The sequence below is a fragment of the Pteropus alecto genome, unplaced genomic scaffold, assembly GCF_000325575.1.
Source record: "Pteropus alecto unplaced genomic scaffold, ASM32557v1 scaffold92, whole genome shotgun sequence".
NCBI classification, from domain to species: domain Eukaryota; kingdom Metazoa; phylum Chordata; class Mammalia; order Chiroptera; family Pteropodidae; genus Pteropus; species Pteropus alecto.
The window spans coordinates 10,392,289-10,415,860 of record NW_006432447.1 but is presented as its reverse complement, the minus strand read 5'-3'; the positions used below and the strand labels follow the sequence as shown (position 1 = coordinate 10,415,860).

At 42.7% G+C, this 23,572-nt stretch overlaps 1 pseudogene; it reads left to right on the top strand.

The window, feature by feature from the left end:
• LOC112475949 overlaps positions 1-23,572 on the top strand; it is a 48,925-nt pseudogene that overhangs the window by 6,112 nt on the left and 19,241 nt on the right.

Genomic DNA, 23,572 nt, shown 5'->3' with positions numbered 1-23,572 from the left:
TTGAACAGAGAAGCAACCAGGAGAGGAGATTCCATGGTTATATTGACCATCACCTCCAGTTTTTTCAAGTGCAGGGAAGCACTGGGAGATTGTGCCCTTGGTCTGAAGCACTGTGGGATATAGAAGGCCACTGAGGACAAAGGGAAGCTTGGATAATTAATGCTCTACCACTGGGGACAGGCCGAGAGGGAAGGCCCGGAGACTGCAAGAGGAACAGGGGTGGAACAGTAGGATTTGGTTAGGGACCCAGATCACCCTTAAATCCCAAGGATTCTCATTTGGAAGGCTGCCTAGAAGTGACCTGAAATGCCGAGGTGGAACCTGTGGTAAGTGATCCCTTCCTCACAGAGTGGAATCCGCCCTCCATATTTTCGAGCCATTAACAATATCGTTCACGTTCATCGCTGCCACCTTCTTATCCCAAACATCCCTTGGTACCTTCAACCTAGAAGCTTAAATGACTGGCTGTCTCTCTGGCTTTGTTCCTTCCCCTTCGCGCCCAGGCCTGGCGTCATCACTGCCTCCTCCCGTTCGAGAGCAGAATCTGTCTCTTTGCAGCAAGGCAGTGGGGGCAGCTTCTGATTAAGGGAGTCCCACATCCCAGGAACCCCATTCAGGGCAAACTGAGGCAGTTGATCACCCTAAGGCCAGTCCCATTTATGTTCTGAGCAGCTGTTGTGTGCTGCTGTTCCCACCCACAGTGGATCCCCTCGCCCCCGACCCCCGCCGCACCCCTTTCCCCTTCTAGTCTTAACTCTCTGTTGTATCCTCTTAAATAACCTCTTAATTTAGGAAGCTCAGGCGATGGTTCAGGACTGATACAAGTTGCATGTGTATTTCAGCCTGGGACAGAAATGGATACAAGTTTTACATTTTTGTTTTCTAGCAGGAAGATATTTGTGGAAGCTTCCCAGAAGACAAATGGAATGGAATGGGATGTTTGCTTCCATGGATCAGAAATGAATCACATTGCTTTCTTTCAGTATTGACACAGAAACAGCAGAAAGAAATCCTAGTAAAGAAACAGCAGAAAGAAAATGTTTTCTGGTGCAGACCTGTGAAAGAAATAAAGGTTCCTGAATGGAAGACTGGGATTAGGAGAGAAATTGACTGTGGTTGGTCTTGAAGGACAATAAATTTGCCATGTTTACTTATGCATGGGCGCTGTTTCCAAATGCTCTCTCTAGGCATTCATTCTGCTACAGGGCCTTCAGAAAAACAACAATAGCTGGCTGAAGGGAAAGAAGGAAAAGGGGGAAATGTGTCTGTGTGGAATGGTCCATGGCCAGACTCTCCTCAGAGTTGAACGCAAGTAAGGGGATATCAGCTCTGAAAATAAAATGTTACTGGCTCAAGTCTGAAACTGTCACTTTCCAGTGAGATGGAATATATTACTCAGAAAAGAAGCAGCAAATATGCAGTCTGTCTTTGGAAAAAGAAAAAAAAAAAACACCCATTTCTTATAAAAACACTTTTTGGGTTGAAGGATTTGATTTCAAGTGATGAGTCATCACTGTGATTTTTACCATTTAGCCAAAAAGTGAGGTTTTTAATAAAGCATTTCTTGAAGCAAATTCTTCCATTGCTTGGGTTTCTCTCAGCTGAGAGAGAAGGCGTCCTAAGCACTTACATCCACAATGCCAGAAGCTGTCCCAGTTTGCATGAAGATATTATGGGACAAGATTTGTAGTTATCAGGTTCTAGATTCATTATGAAAAAATGACCTTAAGATAATAGTTATGATATAGAAGCAAGAAATTATCAAGAAACAGAAAATGAAGTTTAAAACTCAAATTTCGATGAGTAAAGAATATATTTTTAAGTGACATAGTGACTGTCAGAAAGGCAAAGAAATTTAAGAGAGCTTGGTGGACCTTGTAGTAGGGGTGACCATGTATGTGTCTTGGTTTACCAAGGACAGTCCTAGTTCATGCCTGAAAACCACCCACTTGCACTCTCAAAAGTATCTTGCTTTGGACAGTGAGTTACATGGTCACCCAAGTGTGGTAGTTTTCAAACACGTCTGCAGATGCTTTGACACTCTTAACATTGAGAAGTCTATATCCCTTCCCCTTGAAAAACAGGTGGGTTTTTGTGACTGCCTAATAAACAGTGTGTGACAGCAGAGACACTACCTGACTTTCGAGGCTAAGTTGGAAAAGACCGTGCAACTTCTCCTGGTTTGTCTTGGAAGACTTGCTCTAGGAACTACCAGCGGCCGGGTAAGAAGTTGCTGTGCTGGCCCCCCTGTCGGAATCTTCCCAGTCCAGGCACCAGACGTGAGGGAGGCCTTGAGATGACTCCAGCCCCAGCTATCATCCGACTACAGCCACACTAGAGACCCCTAGTAAGAGCTGCCTAGCTGAGCCAGGTGACCCTCAGAACCATGAGAGAAAATAATAGTAAATGATGTTGCTCTTCTATGCCAATAAGTTTGAGATGTTTGTTATGCAGCAATAGATAACCCTGATGCGAAGCATAGGTTGGTTAAGCACTTCGGGGGCCCCTACTGAGGACTTTTATGTCATTGTGTGTTTTTTATCACGAGCCGTCACTCACTGTGCTGCAGCTGCACTGGCCTCCGTTCAGTTCTCCCTATAGCCCAGCTCTCTGTGAGCCAGCACCTGCTGTGGAGAACGCGCCTCTCCCCATCATTCCTTCCGCAGCTTAAAAACCCTTCTCAGATCCTACAGTAATGTCTTAGGTCTCTTATAGCCACTTGTGGGAGATTGCATTTTCCAAAAATCACCGTAGCCATATTTCTGATCCTATATGCTGTTTTAAAACTTTGTCATTTCCTTATCAAGAGATAGGGTCTATTTCCCCTCCCTTTGAAATTGTAGGGGACTCTGTGACTACTATGGCTTCTACCATGCTTCCCCTCAGGGCACATATCCTGGGAACCCAGCCACCATATTGCAGGGAAGCCCAGGCCACATAGAGAGGCCATGCGTATGTGTTTAATCTGATAGCTCCATCTGAGGCCCCAGCCATCAGTAAATACGTCCATCACTAAATGCGAGACAGTTTGTGAGTTTTCCTTCAAATGATTCCAGCATCCAGCTTTTGAGCTACCCCAGTTGACGCCAACAGAGCAGGGATGAGTTATCTATCCCTGTTGAATGTCATCAATATTTTCAGTTTGTTGTCGTTATTTTAAGAGTAAGTTTGGGAATGGTTTGCTATGCAGCAACAGATCATTGGAACACCACTATATTTTTATTTCCTAAAACAGTCCCAATTGTGGTTATATGAATACTTTTAAATGATTTGCTGAATGTCTGTTTCTCTTCCTAAATTGTAAACTTTATGAGAGCTAGGCCCCTGAGTGTTTTGTCCATCTTTGCATTTCCAGCACCTGACTGGCTGCTATGCAATGAAGGAAGGAAGGAAGGAAGGAAGGAAGGAAGGAAGGAAGGAAGGAAGGAAGGAAGGAAGGAGGGAGAGGGAGGGAGGGAAGGAGGGAGGGAAGGAAGGAAGGAAGGAAGGAAAGAAGGAAGGAAGGAGGGAGGGAGGGAGGGAGGGAAAGAAGGAAGATAACAGCCTGAAAAGCACAGGAGAATGCCATCAAAGTGAAAACAAAAATCAGAACAGTTCCTAAAGATACAAAAAGATTGTTCTGGTTATCAGAAAAGTGAAGAAGAATATGCTGCTAATGCAAGATATCTGTGGAGCTTCAGTGCTCTTTTGTAATTTTGTATTTAGCAACCATCCAATCATATTTGGGTGTGCACTAACACATACACTAGCTCAACAAGAGCCTTTTATAATCTTTTGGCGCCTTTAAGAGTTAGGTTCACAGATTGGTTCATGAACTTTCTTAATGCATTTATAAATAATTTAACTATAATTACCCACAAAAATAATTACCATCACTCCTAGGTAGAAAACCATGTGTCAAAGTAGAGGAAAAGTTGTTTGAAAATGGATATATTCAAACCAGCAAAGTAGGAGAGAAGGAATTGACAAATGTTATTGCAAAATACTTAGCTATTACTTTTGAGAACATGTGGAACTGAAAACATGTGAACATGTGAGACGAAGGTCCCAGAGGAGAGAAAAAAGCTACAACAGTGCCCATCGTTTCAAAAGGAAATAACTTCTCAAGAAAGGAGAGAAAAGGAACAAAACATCGATTTATCAATTTGCAAATGCCAAGAGGAACTTGAGGTCCTGCGTAACCAGCTTGGCTAGAAGAAGAGATTTGGGGCCAGGACCAGCTAACCAGTGAGAGCGACAGGCTAGGTAAACAATTGCAGAGGAATGAATGACTGGATTTGGGTATCTCTGGTGTTTGACTGCAGGTGAACAAATCAAGTGCCTCTTAAAAGAAATGGGCCTGAGAAGATTTGATCAATATCACCTACTACTTGGGGAGAAATTAATACAACCTTGTGAACCGGAGCCACTCAAGTGTCACCTAACTTCATCCGGTCACCCTTCTGTGTATCCTGGGCAGAGCCCATTTCCATCGTCTGGTTTGGTTTCTCCAGTGAGTGGATCTCCAGTCTTCTTTGAGGTGGGAGAAAGGTAGACATCAATTACTCAAGAAAAAGGGGTCCTCACCTACTAATAGTAATTGCTTCCATGCACATGTCCCCCTTTTTTTAAATCCAGTACTGTATTCTTTCTATTCTATCTATAGCGCAATGTACTGAATGTTTGTGTCCCTCCCAAATTCATATGTTGAAATCCTAACCCCCAATGTGATAGCATTAGGAGGCGGGCCTTTGGGTGGTGATTATGTCATTAGGCCAAGCCCTCATGGATGGGATTAGTGTCATTATAAAAGGTACCCAAGAAAGCTCTCTTGCCTTCTTTTTGCCATATAAAGATCAAACAAAGAGACAGCAGTCTGAAACCCATAAGAGGGCCCTAATGAGAACCCGACCATATTGGGACCCTGATCTCAGACTGCCCTGAAATGCCCTACTGTTACCCCTTCCATATATCTCATATTGTAGGAGAGGCTGGTGGGACCCCACCCAGATCCCTGGGACCCCACCCAGATAGCTGGGCAGGTATACCCCATCCCCCAGCTGCTGAGCACATTGGCTTCTAACAGCTCAAAGCTACATCCTTCTTCAAAAATTCACTCTCTGCCTACAGGAACCTCTTCTTTCAGAATCATGTAGAAAGTTAGGGATCCTCCCTCCAAGAAGCAGCCTTTAGCCAATGACTAACTGATAAGGAGTACAATAGTGGGCCTCCTTGGCTCATAGAGGAACCATTCACACTCCTCCTAGATATGCTCTTGGGATCAGACTGAGGCTAGACTTCAGCTGAAACTACGTCTTCTTTAGCTTCTCTCCTGTTCTGTGCTTCTCTCATTTCTCTACAGGATTTTTATAATCTCCTTCAATAACTAACTTGTCTAAGATTTCCCCTTTTAGACTCTGCTTCAAAGGAACCCAACCCAAGCAGATTGTCTCTTCTGGGAGACTTTCCCTGACCATTTCCCACCCAGACTGAATTAGGGACCCTTTTTCAGGCACACACCTCTTTCACTGAGCTAGTCTACTTGAGAGCAGAAAACCTGACCTATTGATCTCTTCCTCCCCAGATCCCAGGACAGATTTATTTGGCTTATAGCTCATGCTCAGTAAAAGTTTGATGAATTGAATTCTCAGGGACCTTTTTGAAAGGGAATGCGCTGGTGAAATGTACAGAAGTAAATGGACAATCCTTATTTTGGCTTCCCATGTTGGAAGAGGGTTCAGAGGGAAAAAAAAAACACAGAGTGATGGTTATAGAAATAGGATATGAGCCCTAGAATGTTGGTTAGCACCACTCGATATGGAATGTAATCTGAGATTTGAGCCAATGAATAATTATCCAGTCAGTAACTTACAAGGTACAATGGAAGATTTTTCAAAATCTTTGAAGATTTTTAATACATGGATCCTGCCTTTAAACAACTTAAAATCCACTTTGGGAAAGATTGAATGTAAATATATGAAGAGCCATTCCAGTTAGAACATGACCCAACTCCCAGTCACGGTAAAGAACAGGAAGAAATAGGCTCAAACTATCACAAGAAATATGGGGAAATATTTGGATCAACTTCTTGACTGTCAGGAAGTCTCATCAGCACTGACAAAGTCACTGTCTTTGACCCAACTTGAGTCACGTGCCTCTGAGCCCTCTTCACAGCTAGGCCTCTACCTTGACCTACCTTTCAGCACAAATAATTTTGTCCTGCTCCATACTAAAAGACTTGAAAAAACATTAGCATAGTTTCTAACAGCTCTAGGGCATGTCTTTAAATTGATGGCCTGAGTCCCCTCATTCCTGCCTGAGTTAGCTCAACACTGTCAAAAGAATTTATCGTTTGTTCCAAAACCTGACTATAGGCCCCTGACCTTCATTTTCTTAGAAGCATTTACTTCAAAAACTTGTAATTGTAAATCCTTTATCTGTCCTTTTGGGATATATCTTGTTTTTCTCAAGGATCTGGGAGCCACCACTTTGAAATGTAGTCATCAAGGTAGGGCCCCGTCTCTGTGGGAAGGTAAGAGCCTCAACTTCAGTAAGTAAACACAGGTGGCCTAACATATCAATCACACACAGACTCCATTCAACATCCTTCAGAACTTTTTCTTTAGCACATCCAACCTTTCAAGTCTCCTGCTTTTTGATTCAGTGGAAGTGAGCTGAGGTCTTTCTCCTACTGTAATAGTACTGGATAAACTCTTTCTTACTCCCTACACCTAGTATCTGGCTTTGTTTCTCTTTCATAGCACTCAAGAGAAGCTGTGACTTCAACATTAGTAGAAAATTGTGAAGAAAAGAGCAATGAAGTTCCACTTCAGAGGGTCCCGGTTTTGTCCTACAATGAAACAGGAGGTAGATAAAAGTCTCTTCAAGCCCTTCTCTTGACCAATTTGTCATATCATTGGTAAAATATCCTTAAGAACTTCATAAGTATAAGGAAAGGATCAGGCAATGAATTAGAGCCCCAAAGTGAAAAGAGAAGCTGTTCATATAGTAAATAAGAATGACACTGATCCTGAACCTATTTCTGGGTGACCTTAGACAGATCGCACAACCTCTCTGTGCCTCAGTTTCCCTATTCTGTATAAAGAAAATTTTGCACTAGATGATATTCAAGCTCTCTTCTAGCCCTGATATATTATGACTTGCAGAGCCCCCAATTCCTGAGTTATCTGAAAAGTCTCTGGCTAATCACTCTTGGTGGTTATGTTAAAATGCCTGTCATCTGTTAAGGTGAGAGATGAGTTCTCTAGCGTGTGCCAAGAAAGAGCTCTCACACTTCTTCTAGGGCCATATGTGACCAGGATCCCCTGGGATACCAAAAGCACACACGGTTGCCAGAGTCTAACTTTGTGACTTAGAAATTGCCATCTGCTAAACAGCTTTTAATTGAAGCTCCAAGAGGCAGAAGCTGGCTGGAAAAATCTTGCAAGTTGATCCAATAGGATTATCTTCTCAAAAAGAGGTTTTTCTACGTTTAATTAGTTAGAAGCCATTTGTCGCAGATGGATTATTCATGTGTCAGTCCTTTTGGTGCCCTGCCCCTTCCCCCCATAGGTTTGAGTCCCACAGATTCTTTAGTTAGTAGCAGCCTGTCTTTTTGTGGCTTTTTTTTCTTTGTTTTTGGAAGCTTCACTCCCCATCCTTTGAGGCATCCAGTGTTGCAGGAGCCTTTTCTCCACCACTCAGGATGCAGGTGAGTTCATTATTTCAACCTGGAGGGAGAAGTCAGATGTAGTCATTCTTGATTCTTGATAATCTGAGTCAGTTACCATATACTTAGGAATCAAAATCTCATGGTCACTTTGATCTGCACCTAGTCATTAGGAAGGCACAAGCCTGAATGGCAACACTGACCAAATGGAAACCCAGTCATTCCAGGACAGGGTGTTAACTCTCTGAATCAGGACTAAAAGGAACTTTCAATGGCCGGGATCTGCTGCATCTGCTGCTGTCAAGAATACGGGTGAAGGAATAAGTACCGACAATCAGGGCCTTCCTCCAACTTGGGATTTGGATTGCTGCAATTCCCCATCTGTCCTCAGGGCGGCGCAGTGCGAGACGCTAGTATAACAAAATGGATAGAGTCAGAGAGTGGAGACTCAGTCTTGGAACCCAGGTCAAAGGTGGCTCCACAAATGAAGATGTTATTCCAAGTGCCTCCAGGTTTGCAATTGGGTAAAATACTCAGTTTCAACCACAAATATGTAATAGTCATTTTAAACCTTTTATTATAGAAATTTCAAAACATACAAAAGTGAAGAGAACATTTAAAGAATCTCCATGTAAACATCTAGTTTTAACAATTATTAACTCAAGGCTAATCTAGTTTTATCTATATACCTGCCAATCCCCTACCCTACCTCCCTCCCCAAATTATGTCTTTACATTTTATAGTTAAGGCTCAAGTATAAATGAGGAAGGATGAATTGAGTCAGTTACTCTCAATGAATGGGCAAAGTGAGAGAGTGGAGGAAGTAGATCACATTCCTGGGTGTGGTAAGTGTATATTTTGAAAAAAAGCAAATTCAATAATATACTGAAAAACAATACCTAAAATCAGGGCCCATGAGCTTAGTATCTATGTTTTCATCTATGTAATTTATTTGGTGTAGGCAACAGTTTCATTCTTTCATATGTTGCTTTCCAATTTTCCGAGCATCATTTATTAAAGAGGCTTTCTTTTTTTCACTGTATGTTTTTGGTTCTTTTGTCAAAATTATTTGCCTATATATATGTGGCTTCATTTCTGGGTTATCAATTCTGTTCCATTGGTCTGTGTGCCTGTTTTTCTGCCAATACCATGCTGTTTTGATTATTGTCACTTTGTAGTATAATTTGAAGTCAAGCATTGTGATTCCTCTGGGCTTTTTTTTTTTCCCCCTTAGGATTGCTTTGGCTATTTGGGGTCTGTGATTCCACACAAACCTGATAATTTTTTTGTTCTATTTCTTTAAAAAAATGTCATTGGGATCTTGATGGGAATTGCATCAAATTTGCATATTGCTTTGGGTAATATGGCCTTTTAACTATGTTGATTCTTTCAATCCATGAACAGGAAATATCTTCCCATTTTTTTGTGTCTTCTTCGATTTCTTTTAATAATGTCTTATAGTTTTCGTTATATAGGTCCTTCACATTGCAGCATTTACGGTGGCCAAGACATGGAAACAACCGAAGTATCCTTTGATAGATGATTGAATAAAAAAGATGTGGTATGTATATACAATGCAATATCACTCAGCCAGAAGAGAAAATGAAATACTATCATTTGCAACAACATGGATAGATCTTGAGATTATCACGCTAAGCAAAATAAGTCAGACAGAAAATTCTGCAAACTATATGATTTCACTCATATGTGGGATATAAAACTGAAAGCAACAAATACACAAGACAAACAAACAAAAACTCATAGACACAGGCAACAGTTTAGTGGTTACCATAGAGAAAAGGGTAAGTGGGAGAGGTAGACAAAGGTTTAGGGGGTCAAATATATGGTGATGAAAAGAGATTTGACTTTGGGGAGGGGACACATAATGCAATATGCAGAAAATGTATTATTGAATAGTATGCTTGAAACCTACATAATTTTATTAACCAATGTTATCCCAATAAATTCAATTTAAAAATGGAAAAAACAATACCTATTGTTCTCACAATGTAAATTACAGAAAGCAAAGCTGGACAAAAGTTTTATCAAAGCAGATGATATTAAACATTCTCAGTCTGTGAAATTTGTAAGTCTATCAGAAAGAGGTCATGGGTTAGACTTGGTCATAAAATATAGGATTAGAATCTGAGGTCCCTTTCCTCTTCAACCTCCCAGGATTTATAATCCCAATGCTTGGGGATTGGAGGCCATGTCTATTTCCCTTTATAACACCTATTACAGTTCTGTGTAACCAGGAGGCTTCAGTAGGGAGAAGTGGTCTTTGGAGAAGTGGTCTTCCCTACAATGATAGTTAAAATATGAACCAATAGGAAACTTAGAGAAAACTTCTCATAAACATCTTATACATGGCATTTCCAAACTGAGAAAATAAGAAGGTCTTCAAATTGGAAAAATTTCTTGAAAATAAACAAAACTCGTAGTTTTTAAACTCTGTTCCCTGGAAATTTATGGCTGCATGGGAGGTTTGGCAAGTATTGACATATCCCAATCAACCTTGGAAGAATTGAACTCTGTATTGCTTTTGTTTTATATTTGGGTTTCCCTGTAAAATTTTATTAGAATTTCAGGGAAAAGAATTCTACTCTTGAAAAACCAGTGACAATAGCTTTCTCCCACAAGGGAGAAGCTGGTGGTAGAGAGAGAAGGATGTGACTTGCCCAAACTCACACATCAAGGTAGTGGAGTTGCCGGGACCAGAGCCTTGTATCCCAGGATCTATGGGAAGTTGACATGGTTATTGGATTAGGAGCTACAGAAAGTGCCCAGAAGAGGAGAAAAACCCTTTGGAATAAAAACACTGTTCACACAAGTTCTCCTGCTCTCCCACCCTCAGGTTGGGCTCAGCAAGCAACTTTCCAGCTGTTTGCTCTGTAATGATTCCAGTTAGTGAATGGCAATAAGGTCCAAGAAAATGTCCCAGAGCACCACTGGGTTCTGGGCTGCTGGCCGAGGGACATTTAGTATGCCGTGCCACCAAGCTCTCAGCCAGAAGTTCACCTTTGCTTAATATTCCTCTCTCACTCAACTAATTCCCCAGAAAAGAGAATGTAGACACATTATTTAATGTAGACCATTATTTAATGTAGACCATTAAAGAACAACAGAGGAACTTTCAATTGGACATTTAGGAAGATTTCTGCAAAAGAAACTATTGTTCAGAAGCATCGCTGTATGATTAAAATGCAGGTGGTACGATTTTTCTCTTATGAGCTATAGAACCCTTGAACCATGGCCTTCATAGCATCCTGGTTCTTTAGCTAAGTTCATGTCAGAGGTTGCAAATGAGCAGTCAGTAAGCTTACACTACCCCGAGACATGTTTTGTTTAGCTTGTGTGGTGTTCGAATATCTTTTGCGTTGAGTCACCAACATTTTAAAATTGGGAGATTAAAAGTCTAGATTTCTGGTGTCTCTTTAAAAAAAAAAAAAAAAAAGGAGCATCTGGGAACACTGTCAGCACTAACAAGGCATTCTTGTCACAAGTCGGCTGGAAGCTGGGGCTTTAAACTGAGCCAGCATTATTTTGTTTGTTTTAGTCCCCACCATTCCCTATTGCCTTATACCTGGACTAATTCACTTGTTCATTTTACCTCCTGGGCCCTGTTGCAATCTGTATTGTTGATCTAATATTCTGACCAAGGGTTTCAAACAACAATTCTTAAATATTAGCATCAGAATCCTCCATAGTTCTTTCCTGAGCCTCTGCCCTAGAGGCCCTGATTCCTGTGAATAAATGAGGCTTAGGATTTGCATTTTAAACCAGGAGCTCAGAGAGTTCTGATTTTGTGGTTTGATGACCAAAATTTAAGAAAAGCTACCTTAGAATTGAGGTTTTTCAATACCGGCATTTAAATCGCTGCGAGGAGATCTTACAATACATTCATCTTTTCCCCCAAGCCAATTAAATCAGAAGACACTAGAGCCATGGCCCAGCATTGTTACTATTTCTTCATTTATTTTGTTAAAATTACCGCCCCCCCAAAAAAACCTAGAAAATTTGAAATAAGAGTTCATAGTACTCCTTTAAACCTCTTGTCTAAATTTACCAACTATTAACATCTTGCCATACCCTCTGTCTCTAACACACACACACACACACACACGCACACACACACACACACACACACACACACTCATACAAACTTTCCTTTAGCCAAATCATTCAAAAATAGTCTGCAGACATTTCACCCTTAAACATTTCAGCATGCCTCCCTAAGAGAAAGGACATTCTACTACCCAACCACACAGCATTACCAAGCCTAAGAAAATCTCCGTTTCCTCATGATCAGATTCAGGTTAACTTAGATTCTAGCAAGAACCTCATGTAGGTGACTTTGTGCGATGTTCCGTACCTTCCATCACATCACATCAGGAGGCCAAAACTGCAGTAGTTCACAAACTTTCGCGTGTACCTGGAGGGTTTGTTAAAACCCAGGCTGCTGGGCCCACCCCTACAGTATTTGGTCTGGGGTGGGGCAGGAGCATTGCACTTCTCACAAGTTCCCAGGAAATGCTGATGCTGCCAGCCCCTGTATGATGGAAAGCCACTGGCCTGAGGGCAGGCCATCTCACCATTGGCAATAGGTATTGGCGTTTTTTAAAGTTCCACCAGGTAATTATAATGTGCAGCCAGCATTGGGACCCACTGCTAGTCAAACCCCTCACTACTCAAATACAGTCCTCGGACCAGCAGCATCAACATCGCCCAGGACCTTGTGAGAAATGTGAAATCTCAGGCCTCACTCCAGACCTATGAAACCAGAATATGCATTTTAACAAAATCCCCAGTGATCTGTGTGCACATTAAAGTTTGAGCAGCACTGTTCTAAAGCACCAGGCACTTCTCCCATGCCTCGACAACAGGCCATTGGTGGCTCTGCAACATGGCACCAACCTTCATGGAGGAGGTGACATTTGGGAAGAGTTAGTCAGCATCTTCAGGGTCAGATAAAAGAATCAGGTGGCTTGGTGTTGCTTTGAGACAGGCCCAGGAGTTGCTCTGATTCACGCCATGTTTACTGCAACCCCACTTCCACACTCCGGGTACCAAGGAGAAGGCAATCTATTTGCTCATAGAGGATTTTACAAGCCTGGGCAATGGGGCATGGATTGTAAAGATTTCTAACTAATTCCGTACTGCAGTGGAAATAGCTTTAGCATGTGGGAGGAGAATAACCAAGCGGGTAATGTGACAACTGGGGGTTGGAAACAGCTATCAGAAAAACTGATCTACACTTTCCACTCTTGGCAGAGAGCAGGTTTGTCAGGAATATAAGCAGGTGCTTGGGCCAGGGAGTCTCCAAAGCAAATGTAGGGCTAGGTAAATCATTGGCCTGGGTGAAAATGAGTTCAGAGATGACCAGGAGAACAGGACAGAGGAAGAATCAGAAAGACAGTGGTAAAGGAGCATCTCAGAGCATTGGGCAAGGTGGAACCATGATTCATTAGCTTGATCGGCATCAGCTTAGGAGGTGGCCCCTGCCTTTGCTAAGGGTGGTCAGGGAGGGCTTCCGGGGGAGGCAGATTTTGTAACCTGAGTTGGAACTTTCCATATAAATGAAGGGTTATGGGAAAGTAGAGAACAGCACATAGGAACACAGAGGCAAGTGTGTTGTGTCCTAGGAGCAATGAGACCATGACGGGTCACCATGGCTGCCCCTGTGCTAGCCCAAACCTCACTCCAAGCAGAGCTCTTGTGGTGGATCGCATTAATGGCCCAGCTTCTTCACAACTCCCTGTATCCACACCCTTAGCTATGAAACTGTGGTGCCCTCCCTCTATGACCGTGGAGTCAGCCATGTGGCTTGCTTTGGCCAATAGACAGAAGAGATGGCATGTACTAGAGGATTAACTCAGCAAGTGTGAGTGGTCCTAATTATGCACATTCCAAAGAAAGTTTTGGCTCTGGGCTAGTTCCTGGTTCCTGGGAGATAACATCCAAGCCTTCAGAATATCCTGCCTGACAAGAATGTCTTCACTTACCTGGAGGCCTTGGGCAGGGTAGTGATGTTAACCATGAGATTAATGGTGGGGGCCTTTGGATACACGGTGTCAGCTGGACCCCTGGAGAGGTTGGAAACTAAGGTCAGTCACACAGTGCAGTCAGCCATGCCAGTGTGACCAATCCCAGGAGGAACCCGGGGCACCAAGGCTTGAGTAAGCTGCTCTGATTGGTAATATTCCATACGTCCTCATACATTGAGGCTGGGAGAAGTAAGCACTGCCTGTAGAACTCCCCTGGGGGAGAACAACTGGCAGAATACACCCGGTGTCTCCTGGAGATGGCCCTGTGAGCCTTTTTTCCATTGCTGATTTAATATGAATCTTTCTGCTATAGTAAATTGTAACCCTGAGTTCTGTACTCCTAGTGGACTTGAAGGTGGTCTAGATCATCCCTAAACTGTAGACAGTATGCTCATTCTGAGCCTAGGCCTCAAAAGGCCTTGTAAGTGTCTCTGTTCTCTGGTAACCACGCAACTGCCTTAAGAAGGGCATGCTCGGGTCCACCTGCCAGTCTAGGAGAGGAAGGAGAGACATATGGAGCTGGGCCACTTTCATCAGTTCTGTCATTGGGCAAGGAATTTCCCAATGTGGAAAACTGCCCTAGATCAGTCTACCCCCCAGCTGGCTGTGTACGAGTAAGCCAAAAAGAGAACAGCAGATCCACCCAGCGGAGCCCAGCCTATAGTCCCTGACTCCGGCTGACCCACAGAGTCATGAAAAATAACATATACTTGTTTTAAGTCACTGAGCTTCAGGGTGATTTGTCATGCAGCAGTAGAATTGATACCTTAAATAACAATTGAGGCCCCTCAAAACAGTGATGGTTCCAGCCCTGCTCTAACTGATTTCAGGAACTCTGGGGGCCTCTCCAAGCTGAGAGTCATTCTGAGGGACTCTCCATCCCAAACTTCCAAGTCAGAATAGAGTCACAAACCAGCCAGCCATGCAGCTTCACTCATGTAAACTGCAAGTGATCAGCTTCTCCAAAGGATGCCAAGTGTCACTATGGCAGGTCTTATGGGTCTTTTTGGAAGAGGCACTGGTGAGTGGAGAAGAGATGTGGTCTGACAGTAGAGTTAGATAAGAGCTTGAGCCCCAGGGAGAAGTGCCAAAAGAGGAGAAAAGAGAGTAAATGTGAAGGAAAGACTGTATGGAGAAGGGGTGGGGAAGAATCTTGGGAGTATTTTTTACAACTTTCCCTCGGGTATATATCTCCTCATACTAGGCAACATGTACCTTCCAAAATGCTGCCAGCTCCCCAGGCTACAATCCTGGATCCATTCAGGTCTTTCCTCAGGCTCTTCCTGCTCTTCTTGGGTACACCACTGACCTTTTGGAGTTCACCGCAGTTTTGAATTGTCTGGCTCTGACTCTCCATACTCTCCCTCAGACAAGGTGTGCTTCATTCTCTGGATCTGTCTACTCTCAAATTCCTACCCCTACATGATGAAACCCTAGGCTCCAGGATCCTGCCGAGGCTGATGCTCTCCATTCCAGGACTACCCTGCCCACCTGTGATAGGTCAGATTCCTTCTGAGCAAATATTCACTCCCTTTAGTACAAATCCCAGGAGGGAGGACACCTCACACACATTGATGTTGCGCTTTGGCAATGAAATGTGAGTAGAAGTAACATTTGCTCATTTCAAGCCTATGTCTTAAGGGGCATCGTGGTTCTGCCTGCTCTTCTGGAAGATTCTGCCCTCTACCATGAGAGACCATGTCTCTGGTCACCACTGTCCCTTCATCTCGGGTCCAGAATAAGTCTGTGGCACAGATGTGAACCTGATCCTCAACTTGAAGCAGAGGTCCCTTGGTCAACTCATAGGCTTTAAAACAACTTTAGGGGTAGTTGTTATACAGCATATTATAATGGTTGCTGACTAATACACTACTCATGAAGGGACAGTCAACATCTTGCTGAAGTGGGATCACCATTATGAAATTAGCTACCAGAAATCACTAATTAAGAAAAATTTTTTTTTTTTTCAGAAATACTTCTACGAATCTATCCTTGGTATAATTTTTTTGAGCAACGATGAATTTGGCTATGAAATGATGCTAAAACTCAAATAAGAACTGGTTTTCTATCACCAGTCTAAATGAAGACGAAGGATGCAGTGTAATTACTTACTGTCTCAGGGAAAGACACTTGCGAACAAGCAAGTTGAACCCCTTGCTTCTCTTTCATTCAGCTGTTTCAATGACATAAGAGATGCAAGTTTGGTGGTAGAGGAGAGAGAGTTCACTTGGAACCTAATTTGCTTCAGGATGTGCTTATTAAAAAAGGCATTGCAGACCTGATAAGATAGATATCTTGAAGTATGGGAAAGGTTGCCGTGGAAGAAAATGGATTAAACTAGTTTTCTACATTGGGGGGGAGACATAGGAGTCAGGTTAACATTAGGAAGGATTTTCCAATCAGAGACATCATGTACTGCCAAAGGAGAGAAGTAGTTTCCCATCACTGGAGCTATTTCTGTGTTGACTGGATGACCTTTATAGCAAGAATGTTTCTTTCATTCAGTAAATATTCTATAGAGCCTACCATATGGCAGATGCTACTCTAGGTGCTGCATGGTGAACAAAGCAGTTATAGTAGCTTCTCTCCTGAAGCATTCGGTCTAGTTGTGGAATTAGGCATTATATAAGCGAACATATAAACAGACATATAATGACAAATTGCAGGAACTGCCTTGAGAGTATAACAAAGGTTTGCTTTATACTGGATGGCCAGGGAGAGTGTATAACAGGCATTTGTTACTAATGTGACCGATTATTTCAGGTACTTGGAAATCCTTTCATCTCAGGAACATAGGCTCTTTCTCAGGCCCAGGAGATGACCTGAAATGGTTCTAACCAGTCATTGAACTCTCATTTCCTTTGATCAGTGGTTGGTTGTAGGGAGATCATTTACCACTGAAATCAAAGTCCAAGTCTATTGGTTAGGCCTTATTAGAAAATTTTGCTTTTCTAATAAAAAATGGACAGACCCAGCTGGAATGGTGTTTTCTCTTTGTCCTTCCTTCTTCTTTCAGGCTGAAATATGGAGGTGATGCGTGGAGGTATGGCAGTCATCTTGCAACCATGAGGCAGCATGCTAAGTACTCTAAGGATAGAGGGATGGAAAAACAGAAAGAGCCTGGTTCTTAACGACATCGTCAAACAGCTGCATCTGTCCTGAACTGTGTACCTTGGAGCTCCTCTTAAGTGAGAAGAATAAACTCCTACTTGTTTAAGGTAGACAGGTTGTATTTTCTCTCACATGCCGTCAAACACATTCCCAACTGATGAGTCTAATAGGACTCTTAGAAGAACTAACATTTACTAAGACCTGAAGGGTGAACAGATGATATCCAAGTGGAGAATGAGACAAAAGTATTCCAGGTAGAGGGGGCAGCATATGTGAAGACCGTCAGCAAGAGGAAACTTAGTGTGTTTGAAAGACTAAAAGGACAGATGATCTGAAATTTAGTGAGCAAAAGGATAAATGATGTCATTTGAGAATAGAGAGGCGAGTATGGCCAGATCAAGCAGGGCCTTGTAGGATGTAATAGATTTTTCTTTTATAATTCACACTTTACATGATTTCCAATAATCGAAAGGTGGGAGTAATAAAGCAAACCTTTGAGTCACATGTCATCAATGGCACACTTTCTAAGAGTACATGGCATGTGCTACTGAATGCTTGCTAAACCTGAACAGTTAGTTCCCTTTCTCTTTCCTTTCACCTGGTTCGTTATGAATTTGCAGCCAGAGTAAGAAAATAGGATAAAATATCCGATAGGTTGACTGGTTGGTTTGCTTTGGTGCCAGCTATTGACTATACAAAAAGTAAAGGCATCTCTGCCCTCAGAGATATGGGTCCAGACTGAGGTTCAACCACTTTTTCTTTGACTGATAATGGGAGGCAGCTTTCTGCTGATAACCATTAAGTATTTCAAGAACTTAGTTACTTTTTTCCCCTTAATATGAGGAGATACACTAAAAGTACTATTTTCCAAGTGTATAGAGAAACCCCAAGACATAATGCAGTATTTTGAGGCTGGTAACCATAGGACACTGACACCACCTCTAGACCTGTAGGTGCCAGGAGAAGGAACGTTTATCAGGAACTGGTACACGTGGACATATCAGAATTTAGAGAAAGAAAAGTGACAAGGGCTTCCTGACAGGAGCTGTGCCTTGTTGAGGGATAATCGGCCCACAGAGACTCTGAAAGAAAAGAGCCTGAAGAATCCACCCTGGCTCTCCCCACTCACTCCCATCTCCTCCCAGTGGTCCTCATTGCCCGAACCCAACCAAAAGCCAGGAGAATGGGCGAAGATCCCACTGACTTTTCAGACGGACAAGGGGCTGTGGGACTGTGCTGGTTTATCCACATGTTCCCAGAACCCATAACAAGAAATATTTCCAGCAGGAATAGCCGAAATCCAAACTCATGTCCAGAGGATTAAGGTGGGCACTTTGGCCTCAGTTGCTATGACTAGGCATTCACTCAGGAAACATTGAAGTAAAGAAAATAAAGTTCCCAAGCAGCTGATGGCAGAAAATACTCTCATGCATAGCATGAGCCGATAACCACATTCCTTTTCTACCTTCCCTTTGCAAAGGTGGGTGGGACGGCTTCGTCCTTAATGTGCACTGTACCCAGCATGGGTGTACACAGAGTGGCTTGCCCGGACCTTGTTCCATTTAGAGACGGTCCAGCACACCTGGGCATGACGAGGAACAGGAAAGACAAGGCAGAATTATCACCAAAGGAATCCCACATGCACTCAAAGCACTGCATCCTATTTCAATTGGAAAATCAGGGACTAGTAAACATGGACATCACTTCCCTATGCCTGGGCTTTGTTGACATCTCAAACCTCTCGCCCACTGGAGTCCAGCATATCTTCATTTGCCACTACCCACCTCAGGAGTTTCTATATGACCTCCACACTTTTCCCCAACATCGGAAGAACACGTTCTTTTTAGGATAGTCTCCAACCCATTCTTGGAATGTACTAGCAGATCTGCTCCAGTGGACTTTTCTTCTACAGCTTCATAACTCTGCGACAAGATTTCTGCAGAAGAAAATCAATATTTAGTTGCTACAGTGGAGATTTATTGTATCTGTCATTACAGTTGGATGGTTAAAATATGTGAGTGGCCTAAAAGCATAATTATCATTGATTGGTGTGCAGATGAGTTCATAGAAATAAGGGAGGGTATGTGCAACACATAGTTTTTTACTCTGAACTGGACCCAGTATTTACATGTTCACAGCAAAAGAAAGGCATTGACTAAATATCTCATAGGCACCAGCAGAGATTTTATGAACTGAATTAGGACTAAAAAGGGAAACTTCTGTACCTTAGCCCATGAGGCCCAGAACGTCTTTCCCTTCCCCCTTTCCACAGCCTTCCACTCCCTCCTGTTAAATCTCACTTGCCGAACTTGCCCCGAAGGCCCCGTCCCCATGCCTTACCCTCAAGGGCCCATGAATCCAGCCCTCAGAGATGTTTCCCTCTTGGGAACTTTGACACCTTTATTTCCTGAGGCCCCAGCACTTCTTTCCCCACCTCCTACACCACCCCAACTTTGGCTCTCACTCACCAAATGCTGTTTTGAGAGTTTTCTCTATTAGATTGAAGTCTCTTGGGGGCCAAGGGTGCTTTGTGACCAGCTTAGTCAATGGCTACTCATAGCTGTTATCACAGATAATAAATTAAGGTGCTGATTCCATTCTCAATGATACAAAAGAGAAATGTCATACCTCCTGTTTTCCACCTCTGCTTACAGAGGTTAAGGTATAGTTGCTCCTACTGCCCATTCCTTCCTCACACCTTTCATGTCATCAACACAGGCATCCCCTTGGAAAGATTTTGTTTGGAGAGGTTGTAGAGGATGAGTTTTTTGTTTACTGAAATTAAATGGGCTTACGACATCATTCACGATTCACTTGTTCTTCTAAAACCTACAGAAGCTCTACAAAGCTCGTACTCACTCCGTCAACCTCAGCAGGATAAATTAAAGCTTGGGCTCCTCTGGGGGGTACAAGTGGAGTCACATTAATAATGAAAAATCACATTTATCCAGCCTCTGCAATTTAGCAGAACATTCTGTCTACTCCAGGCAGATCACCCTCATTCAGCCTATGAGTTTCCATGCAGCCTGATTCTCTTGCCTAAATTGATATCTCATTTCCCTTTTTAGTCTGAAGACCAAATAATATGGGCTGTAGAGGCTCCCACGGTACACCATGCCTTCAAGGTCCTCACAAAGCCGGAAGCATGGTGCTGGCTGGGCGCATTAAGGTCAAATGTGGCTGCAAATGTCCACACATTCATGTCCATCTATCTTTAAGGTTGTTGTCAGCTTGCATAGACACACATTTTGATGACATTTTGGGGGAAATCATTAATAAAAATAAATGACAATTGAAAAGTTTGGAGTCCTGATGACATAGCATATTGTGAGAAGAAAGGGCAGGAAGGAAAGACGGGGTCGAAGATTTGAGTTTTTGTGAATTATATAAACAATATACAGTTGTCACAGATTCTGTATTTGCAAGTAACCCCTACTTGCTAAAACTTATTTGTAAGCCACAAATCAAATACTTGTGGGGTTTTCAGTCAATTTGCTGACATATGCAGAAAAGTAAAAATTTTAAGTTGCTCAAAGCACACATTTCTAGCTGAGGCTGACCACGGGGGCACACTGCCCCCATAAATTCATATGTTAAAGCCCTAATCCAAAGTACCTCCGAATGTGACTATATTAGAAGATGGGGACTTTAAGAGGTATTAAGGTTAAATGAGGTCGTATAGGTGGGCTCTAACCCAATCTGACTGCTGTGCTTGTAAGAAAGGGAGATTAGAACGCAAAGACACTAGGGATGCACATGCGCAGACAAAAGACCGTGTGACGAGAACACAGTGAGAAGGTAGCCATCTGCAAGCCACGAGGAGGGACCTCAGGAGAAACAAACCCTGCTGACACCTTGATCTCTGACTCCAGAACTGTAAGACAATTAATTTCTGTTGTTTAAGCCACCCAGTTTGTGGTATTTTCTTATGGCAGCCCCAGCTGAATAACACAAACCTCTGCTAGGGTACTTTTCAATGTTACCTGTAATCATTTATCTACCTGACTGATCCTTGTCTACAATAAGGCTCTAATCTGCATTTTCTGAACCTATCACAGTCCCAGGCACCTTGCAAGTGCTCAGTGAATGTTTGGTGGACAGAGGAGGTATGAACACAAAGGGCAAAGAGAAGAAGGGTTAGATAGTTTCCCTTCTTTACCCTCTTCCAGGTCTCCTCCTTGAAGATTTGGTGTAATCTACAGAAGCAGTGGTTTCAAAATCAGCGGAGAATGGTCCCATAAAGACTCCTTAAAGCATCATCACATTCTTCAGGTTGGAGCTGTCATCACCTTCCAGCCATGTGGGCCCAGAGCTTGGGAAAGATCTATCAGTGACTTCAGCCCCTGATGGTGGGTTTGTAGAAAACATATCCTTCACTGAACTCAGCTGTCTGAAGCTCAGGGGCTGTTCCTGAAAGATTTAGGCTATTGGTTCTCAAACTTTGGCATGCATCAAAATCACCTGGCAGGGCTATGAAAGCACAGATGGCTGGGCCACCCCCATGGTTTCTCATTCAGTAGGTCTGGAGTTAGAATTTGCATTTCTAACAAGTTGCCAAGCAATGTTGATGCTGCCCATCCAGACACTAATCTAGGCAAAGGGAAGTAGGCATTCCCGGGAAGGACGACAGAAATGATTCAAAGAATGTTAAAGAAGATCCAGGCAGAAAGAGATAAAAGGTGACAGGGATGTATGACTTTGCCAGAGAGTGTTCGGCATGCACTGGGCAAAGCCTGACAGTGATCACCTAAGCCATGGGCGAGTTATAGTGATGGGTGCAAATTGAGTTCTAAGACCATGTAAAAGACCCCAGGTTCAGATTGATGAGAAACGGCCATGTTAGGGTGGTGGAAGATCTCGGCTCATTTTCAAATCTTTGAACATTTCTAGGAATTGTACAATTTAAAGATACTGAGCTAGGGGCAGCAAGCTATGATGGGCAAGAGTAGGATCTGAGTCCTGGCTTGGTTGTTAGCAGCCTTGTGCCTTGGCCACTTAATTGCTCCCTCCAGACCTTAGGTACTTTATTTTCAACAAGCCCTGAGGGTTGCTGCAAGAATCAAATGAGATTTGGACAAAGAAGCACTTTGTAAATTCTACGGAAGCACGAACTATTTAGGCATTGCAGGGAATACAGAAAGGAGCAGGGCTCTGTCCTTGCCCACAGGCAGTCACACCGGGGAGCAGGACATTCGGCAAACAAGTTGTACCTAAATCCTACTAGGATTTTGCTTCTCTCCATCTCCTTTGTTACCATCTAGCCTTCCAGAGCCTTCCAGATCACTCAGTAACTTTCTATGTCTTGTTCTCCAAGCCAGCTTTTTATACAGCAGCCAGAGAAATTGTTTAAAAACCTAATTAGATCATGTCACTCACAAATTCAAACAATAGAACAAAACCATGTTCCAATAGTTTTGTTTTATTGTCTTGAAGTCAAATCTAAGTTCCCTCCATAACCTACCAGACTATGTATGCGTGATCGGGCCCAAGCTCTTCTCTCCAGCCTCAGCTTACAGTTCACCTCCCAAAGGCACCAGCCTCCTTCCTTCCTGGAATTCAACTATCTTCCTGCTCAAAGAGGTTTATTCTCTGTCCTCTGTCCTCTGCCCCAAGGTTCTCTCTGTCCACTCTCTATGCCTGCTCATATTTCAGATCTCAGCTGCAGCCTTCAACCAACAGCCCCACAATCTCAGTTAGATCATTCTATTATTATTCTCTTTCATAGCACCCTGTTCATTTTTTTCCACAACTAGTTGTAATACATATTTTTGTTTGTTTAGTGTATGTCTTCCTGACCAAATAGATAGGCTCTGAAAGCTGGGATTGTGTCTGTGTCGCTTATTTCTTACATCAGTCAGGTGTTTCAGATGAAAGCAACAGAAATCAGTCTGGCTAACCTCAGAAAAGGAAAGTTCGTTGGAAGGACATCTGTAGTTAATAGCCAGGCCAGGGAACAGGGCTTGGAAAGAAGCAAGAACAAGGCCGCTCTAAAAAGTAGGAAGCTAAAGTGGCAGGAAATGTACTAGTAAAAACAGCCTGATTGGGGTGTGTGATCCCCAAATGCCAACTTGTTTTCAGTCTCTTTATTAATGGGTTTTGATTTAAAATCCAGAGTGAGAACACTTAATTGGCCTGGCTTGAATCATGGGCTCACCCTTGGCTTGGGGAGGGAGAAAAGCCTCATCAGACTGGATCCAAAAGAACATAGTAACCTCTCAGTCTCCAAAAAAAAGAAGAATTACTTGGTTTGTTCTTTCAAAGGAGAGAACACATGCTGGCTTGCCTCAAACAATGTATCTACTAGGCCACTGTATTGATTCCTAAGGGATATACGGACAGGGTAGTCACCCAGTAAAACATTTGTTAAATGAATGAATGGAAATTTGCTTCTGGGCAAAGTTCAGAACTATTTCAGTAACATATGTTCAAAGAGAAGCGATTGTCAATTCTGGTCTTGGTGCTTTGAGATTTAAATGTCTTAGTGCATTTAACAATAGTTGGAACTATATATCCTGAATCAGTGCCAAGGAATCAGGATACTAGGGAGCAGTTGAGGATACTAGGGAGTCATATAGCTTCAGCCATGGACAAACTTAAAACATTCCTAAGATGTCATACCCAGATCTATTTTTAATGACCTCAGGAGATGGAGATTTTTACCTCTCTGGGTGTCTTTCTCTGGTATTAACCAAGAAAATTTTCTCTTGAATCTTTAAGGACATATAACCCAACACTATTTGGGTTACCTTACAGGAGGTTTATTCAAAGA